The sequence below is a fragment of the Schistocerca serialis genome, chromosome 6, assembly GCF_023864345.2.
Source record: "Schistocerca serialis cubense isolate TAMUIC-IGC-003099 chromosome 6, iqSchSeri2.2, whole genome shotgun sequence".
Lineage (NCBI taxonomy): Eukaryota > Metazoa > Arthropoda > Insecta > Orthoptera > Acrididae > Schistocerca > Schistocerca serialis.
Genome location: NC_064643.1, coordinates 493,799,955 through 493,806,167, shown reverse-complemented (window position 1 = coordinate 493,806,167; position 6,213 = coordinate 493,799,955).

Below are 6,213 nucleotides of genomic sequence, written 5' to 3'. Positions count from 1 at the left end.
TCGAAAACATCGTTAGGTGTAGGGAGTGCCTATATTGTTGGCGACACCCCAAATCACTTTCGGCTTCCCGACCAGTGTTCGGTTTATACTGCGGAGCTTTACGCTGTTCTCCAGGCTGTCCACTACATCCGCCGCTATCAGCGGATACAGTACGTTATCTGCTCAGATTCTCTTAGCTCTCTCCTCAGTCTCCAAGCTCTTTATCCTGTGCACCCTCTGGTCCACCGGATTAAGGACTGTTTGCGCTTGCTCCACCTGGGGGGCGTCTCGGTGGCGTTCCTCTGGCTCCCGGGACACGTTGGTATCTGTGGAAATGAGGCGGCCGATATTGCAGCCAAGCCTGCAGTCTCTCTTCCTCGGTCAGCTATTCAATCGATTCCCTTCGCCGATCTACGGAGCGTTCTATGTCGACGTGTTGATCATTTATGGCACACGCATTGGTCGACACTTACGCATAATAAATTGCGGGACATGAAAGCTCTTCCTTGTGCTTGGACCTCTTCCTCCCGAACGCGTCGTCGGGAGGAGGTAATTTTAACTAGACTCCGGATAGGGCACTGTCTTTTTAGCCATCGACAGCTTTTAAGCGGCGATCTTCCCCCACTCTGTCCCCACTGCTCTCAGCTGTGGACGGTAAGACACCTTTTAATTGAGTGCCCCTATTATAATCCGTTACGCTCCCGTCTACAGCTATCGCCTGATATATCGTCGATTTTAGCAGATGACACGCGCTCAGCCGACCGCGTTCTCAAGTTTATTAGTGCCAGTGAAATGACGTCAGTCATTTGAAGCTTTTTTTGAGGACAACCAACCCCTATCTGTAGTGGATTTTTAAGCCTTCCTTCTGCTTTTAGTTTCTCCAATTTTGACTTTCGTTCCCATTGCTGCTGGTTTCCATTTTCGGTTTTTTACTGTTTCCTAAGTCACGGACCGGGCGCTAATGACCATAGCAGTTTTTCGCCCTAAAACCAAAACAAAAAAAGGTCCGTAACAGGCCCGTCACAGAAGCGGGTGCAGTTGGTGTGTTAGCTGTTATTGCTATGAACCCACACATGAGTACACGAGACATTGCGAGAGCAGGTGGACTGAGTCAAAGTAGTGTCATGCGCATACTGCATCGTCACCGCTTTCACCCGTTCCATGTGTCGCTACATCAGCAATTACATGGTGAAGACTTCAATCATCGGGTGCAATTCTGTCAATGGGCATTAACAGAGAATGCGTTGCAGTTCTACCTGTTTACCGATGAAGCGGGTTTCACAAACCACGGGGCAGTGAATCTACGGAACATGCATTACTGGTCCGTGGACAATCCTCGCTGGCTCAGACAGGTAGAGCGACAGAGATCGTGGACTGTAAATGTATGGTGCGGAATCATTGGCGACCACCTCATTGGTCCTCACTTCATTGCAGGGGCCTAAACAGCTGCAACATACATCGCGTTTCTACAGAATGATCTGCCAACGTTGCTCGAAAATGTCCCAATGGAAACGGGTGGACGTATGTGGTATCAGCATGATGGTGCACCTGCACATTTCGCAACTAACACTAGGCTGACCCTTGACAGGAGGTTCGACGGGCGTTTCATAGGACGTGAAGGACGCATAAATTGGCCAGCCCGTTCTCCTGATCTTACACCTCTGGACTTCTTCCTGTGGGGTACGTTAAAGGAGAATGTGTACCGTGATGTGCCTACAACCCCAGAGGATATGAAACAACGTATTGTGGCACCCTGCGGCGACATTACACCAGATGTACTGCGGCGTGTACGACATTCATTACGCCAGAGATTGCAATTGTGTGCAGCAAATGATGGCCACCACATTGAACATCTATTGGCCTGACATGTCGGTACACACTCTATTCCACTCCGTAACTGAAAACGGAAACCACGTGTGTACGTGTACCTCACCCCTCATGGTAATGTACATGTGCGTCAGTGAAAAAGACCAATAAAAAGGTGTTAGCACGTGGACGTAATGTGCTGTTCCAGTCTATTCTGTACCTAAGGTCCATCACCGTTCCCTTTGGATCCCTGCGTAATTCGGTGCTCTCCGATACACACGATCGAACAGCGGAGGAGTGGTACTCAAGCGTCAACTTTAGGTTACAAAATCTCCGGATGTAATTAACATTTTACACTGCAACAAACGGCACTGATTACGTATTTGTTTATATGTTCAGATGTGCTAACAAAACTAACGGGGTTCCATTTTAAAAAACGTAGGTTTGTGTTAAAAAACATACTTCCGTGCATTTTTTTTGTGGTTTGTATTAACCAATTACACTAGCCCCTCTCCTCACGTTCGTCAGTATTTGATGTGGTTTACGAAATATATCCAGCGATAATGTTCGGTGACTGACTCTATATATATATATATATATATATATATATATATATATATATATATATATATATATATATATATATTCTCGCTTCCCACGCACGGGGTCCCGGGTTCGATTCCCGACGGGGCCAGGGATTTTTCTCTGCGTCGAGATGACTGGGTGTTGTGTGTCTTTCATCATCACTGACTCGCAAGTCGCCGAAGTCGCGTCAGCTAAAAAGGACTTGCAATTCTCGGCGGCCGAACACCCCGCATGGGGTCTCCCGGCCAACAATGCCGTACGATCATATCATTTCAAGAAAAATACAATAAAAAGAAAAGAAAGAATGCTAGGGACACCCACACGGGTATACGTGGACTCGAGCATTGCCGAGGCACCCACATACCAGTGTTGATGATGTAGAATAGTGTAACAGCAGTAGATTTAGAAGTAGGTATAGTGTAGTTAGTCGGAAATCCTCGAGTTTTCCGAGGCTGCAGTAACATATCCAGTAATGTAAGATGGAAGTTGTTGACTTGGAACGTGAGGAGATTCCTTTTATTTCATGATTTTTTATTTTTTAAAAATGATAATTATTTTTCAAATGTTCTGTTTTATTTCTACGTTAATATTACCAACGGTTGCTGTTAAAATGGTTTACTACTATATACGTAATATAAAACATTATACGTCATCATGATTAACGAGTATGTACGACCGGTTTAGTTTCCAGATGACGGGTCTAAAATTCGAAGCAATAAACTGAATTGCGCTTAACTCAATTGAATTTAATTTGTTTAAGAAGACCGTATTTTCAGCTTGTGGAGCTCGATGAAAAATATTGAGGTGTATGTCCTATGTATTATCAAACTCTGGTGATAATCGGTGTTGACATCTTGAATTACTTCGTTAGCTGCCCTTACACTTACAGCATTCTTATTACTTTTATTGTCCCTATACCGCTATTATTAGCATATCGACGGACAAAATATCTCCCTTCTTAAATTGCAAGTGGAAGAACACTTACATAAATCAAAAACAACAGAGTTACCAAATTACCAAAGTGTGTTGATTTCAGAAATGTCTTGCAGTATAGTTTCCTTAGCAGTGAGGCGTGAGGGGAAGAATGCATGGGTGTGATCGCTGCTAGACCAAAAGCAGCCTGGTACTGAGTTCTTCACTTCGCCTCCCCTCCTTCTCCTCGCTTGGAATCCGTTTTTCTGGCAGTGTTAGGCGACATTCAGGCGAACGAGTCCTGCGCAAACTCAATTGTGCCGCCAGCAGCCCAGCGACAGACCCCTGACTGGCTCCTGCCCCCTGTAATCAAGCGGCGCAGTCACTCCGCGTCCGCTAAAAGAACTGCTACCCGAGGTAAACAGTATTTAGTACGTGCACATACCAGGCTAGCGGGTACTTTTCTTAATCCACTAGTTCATAGTTTTTTAATCCAATGCGTTATAACTTCTTAGGGACGCTAGTGACTTGTTTATTACGGCTTCTTTCCTTACAGTATCTCTTCATACTCTCGCTCCTCCTGGTTCTCCCTGCTACTGTGATCTTAATTTGACTCTACTATATGTCCACCAATGATCTTCCAACACCTTTCTATATCTGTATCTATCATGCATTGCTGTGCGTAGCGTTCTTTCATTTACCTCAATAGCTTATAAATCATCAACCGACTTGTTTCAGTCAAGCCTGTGTCAAGAATCTTTCGTTTCATATCTTGTTAATACCATGTTGTTCTCATCATTATGTGCCTCGAAAATCTCTGTCTTTTATTCCGAGTCATGTTTGAAACTGGTTCTATAATCTTATAGATATCGTATCCTCACCTACCATTAAAGTTTCACTTTCTTGCTGTGTGCCTCACATCAGTCTCACATCCAGAAGTACTGTATGGTTGGGAAACAGGAGAAGCTTTGGTGCTTAACGATCAACATGAGAAGCAAAACTTAACGTTTTGTTTGTACAAATTTGTATATTACCTCTGACTTTTGCGTTTGAAATTTTCTTTGTGCTACTCCATGTTTCAATTTTATCGCACATGAAAGTGGCGTGCAGCTCTGATCAGTAGAACAGGGAAGGGACGCACCTTAGCTCCTTAATAAAAGAAAAAGAACTTGAAGAATCGAATATAAACATCGATATTTTTTATTTAAGTAGTACTGCATTGAAGTACCTGATTATCGAATAGCTTCATTACTTTCAACATAATAACTAATGTTGTTGGATAACTGCTTAGGTTGCTGTGTGTGGCTTACGGCAATACCAGGACACAACGTAAAGAATGTACAGATTTTATTCTTAGCTTTTTCAAATAAATAACTCATTGTAAGTGTTTCATGAACATGATGCCTCTCTCAGCAGGAAAATTTGCACCTTTGACTTTGAGAAAATACTCATAGGACGCCTCGTCACTTTCTCTTGGAATTCCATTATTTAACGTGACAATTCTAGATCACAATTACGCGTCATTTTGCAAAATTTTGCAAAGTGGAGGCAATCACAACTCTCGTGAGCTGGAGGCAGTGGTATAGCAACTTTCTTTGTTCCCACCATGAGCAAGCTAGCCTTTTGGCTAATTTCCTTGGATTCTTATTCACTGATGGGTCCTCATGGCCTATATACGGTAACGCTAGGAACAGTGAGAGAAATGGTTTCAACGAAACGTTGAAACTGAAGAAAGATGTTCGTTTTACGAACGGTAACAAGCAAACTAATTCTTCCGGTTACCGGCCGCGGTGGCCGAGCGGTTCTAGGCCCTTCAGTCCCGAAGCGCGTGACTGCTACGGTCGCTGGTTCGAATCCTGCCTCGGGAATGGATGTGTGTGATGTCTTAGGTTAGTTAGGTTTAAGTAGTTCTAAGTTCTAGGGGACTGATGACCTCACATGTTAAGTCCCATAGTGCTGAGAGCCATTTGAACCGTCTTCCTGTCACTGCATAGATGACGAGAGCCGAACATCATTGATCGTTGCTGCATTGCTTCACAAACTGGAGGCTTTGTTTCGTATAACTTGCTTTTCGATTGCTGTGGTATGTTGCCGGTACGAAAGTTTATTTGTTGAATTTAATTTTCCTTTATATTGTGGGTTTATCATTTAGCGTTGTTTAATTGTGTCAAGGATGTTTGTTGTTATAGCGAGGATCTTGGAAAAAGTAAGATAATTTAAATAAATTAGAATGGGGAATTTTTTGAAAATGAATCACGCAAGTAAATTTATAACTTCAAGCAATGAATAGGTAGACAGTTGTTACAAATAGCAAGCATGCATTTGTCAAGGGAGGCGAAGTCATTTGTATGGAGTACAAAGGCACTGCACGAATCGGAGACTTTTAAACAACTCAAGTAAGGATTATGTAGGAAGCAGAACAATACATGATTTTGCTTTTTCGTGATGAGTTGAGCGTAATGTCGAAAAGGCATAACGAAACAGTAGAGGATTTTGTGGATATGATCAGGAAACTTAATGCGCATATGTATGAGTTGCCGCATATTGTGAAGTTGAAGACAGTGTTGCTACAGGAAGACAGGAAACTTAACGTGCATACATATGAGTTACCGCATAATGAGGTGAACATGGTGTTGCTACTGTAAGACGGGCAACAGTCGCTTCATACTTTCATGAAGTTTAGCACCAGCGATGTCTAGAAGGGTGTGTACTGATACACCTGAGAATCTTCATGCAGCGTTTAGGTTGGCATCGGAATATGACAAAACTGATATTTCGTCACGGGTAAGGGGTCGGAGAAATGTGTTTGCGTCAAGTGTAAGGTGTTTTCACTGTGGAAAATGGCTAAATGGTTCAAATGGCTCTGAGCACTATGGGACTTAACTTCTGAGGTCACCAGTCCCCTAGAACACAGACTGGAGCGTCTAGAAC